The sequence below is a fragment of the Akebia trifoliata genome, unplaced genomic scaffold (genome assembly GCF_017979445.1).
Source record: "Akebia trifoliata isolate Shusen 1 unplaced genomic scaffold, ASM1797944v1 Contig00058, whole genome shotgun sequence".
Classification (NCBI taxonomy): Eukaryota; Viridiplantae; Streptophyta; class Magnoliopsida; order Ranunculales; family Lardizabalaceae; genus Akebia; species Akebia trifoliata.
In genome coordinates, this window is record NW_028236813.1 from 64548 (window position 1) to 66022 (window position 1475).

Below are 1475 nucleotides of genomic sequence, written 5' to 3' on the forward strand. Positions count from 1 at the left end.
TTCACTGAAAACAAATTTATTCAAAAGAGACAAGGACATGATTTAAACATCATTTTCATGTGTAAAGGCATGATGATCACAAGAGTGCTAATGAACATTGGCTCGGCTTTAAATGTCTGTCCCTTGGGTACTTTTTACAAACTGAATGTTTGTCTCATGTCAACCCCAACAATAAGGTTGTCTGGGATTTCGATAGCTCAAGAAAGGACTCTCTCGGAGAACTAGATTTACCAATCACTATCGACTCTTGCACTTTTGAAGTCACCTTCGAAGTCATAGATATACCTACAACGTTTAACCTTCTTTTGGGAGGACCATGGATTAACATTGTAGGGACAGTATGTAATTAGGGTCTAGAAAATGGTTTCTAGAATCCTTATTGCATGAATTTTATGGATAAACTATACAATAAAATTCCTTATTAGACATAATGCATTGTTAGTCCATAATAATTATTGTTTTTCATAAAATGATATATTTTGAGAACTAATTACTGTTATTTTCGTAAAATAGGATAATGTAGTAAAATTTCGTAAATAATTTAGAAAATTCGAAGAAGTCAACTGACCAAGACCCAACTCATTTGGGCCCACATGGAATGTAGCGCCTTAGTAGCTGAGCGGTGATGTCAATGAGTCCACCCTCGTGATTCCCACAACTTTGCGATTGAAAATTATCTGTATTGAATTAAGATTTTATAATTTTTGTGTTTACAGAATCCTAGAAACCTTAATTTGATCTCTATAAATAGGAGACCAGACCAGAGTTGAAGATATCTAGAATTTTAGGAGCTTTCTTTCTTATTTTTATTTTAGTATTTTGTTTAAAGAAGAAGTTGTAATCAAGGAGACTGTGTCGATTACATAATAAAGATCAATAGAGAAAACTCTATTCTCTCACCTATACTCTCTCTTTCTCTTTTATATTTCTTTTATTTAATGTTCTTATGATGACTATTGCCTAACTCTCCACTACATCGGTTGAGAAAGTTTCTGTTAATTCTTTTTTATTGTTCCTATCTTGATGCTTTATTGTTTTATTATGAAAATTATTAAGCAAAATTATTGGATAGAATATTGATTGTTCTACTATTTTGATGGTTTATACTTTAATCAGTTCAAGATAAATCATGTTTTACAAAGAACATTTAATATTTATTTCATAATTTTGACTTAATAATTGATCATATATTGATGAATCTCTTTTTGAATAAAACTAATTGATTTTTCGATCCACAAAGATTAGCTTTGTTTAACGGATCGAGATAAATAAAGGACCGTAAAAATATTAATAGAACTTGTAATGGTAGATCAGACCGATTTAAACTTCTTCATAGTGTATTTAGTGTCTTTTTAGATAGTTTAATCTCACAATTGTTTTTAAATTCGTTACGCGAATCTAAATTGGATTTGAAGCAAAAATAACATCGAATCAACGTTATCTTTGTGGATCAATCGTTGCTTGCCAAGGTATAT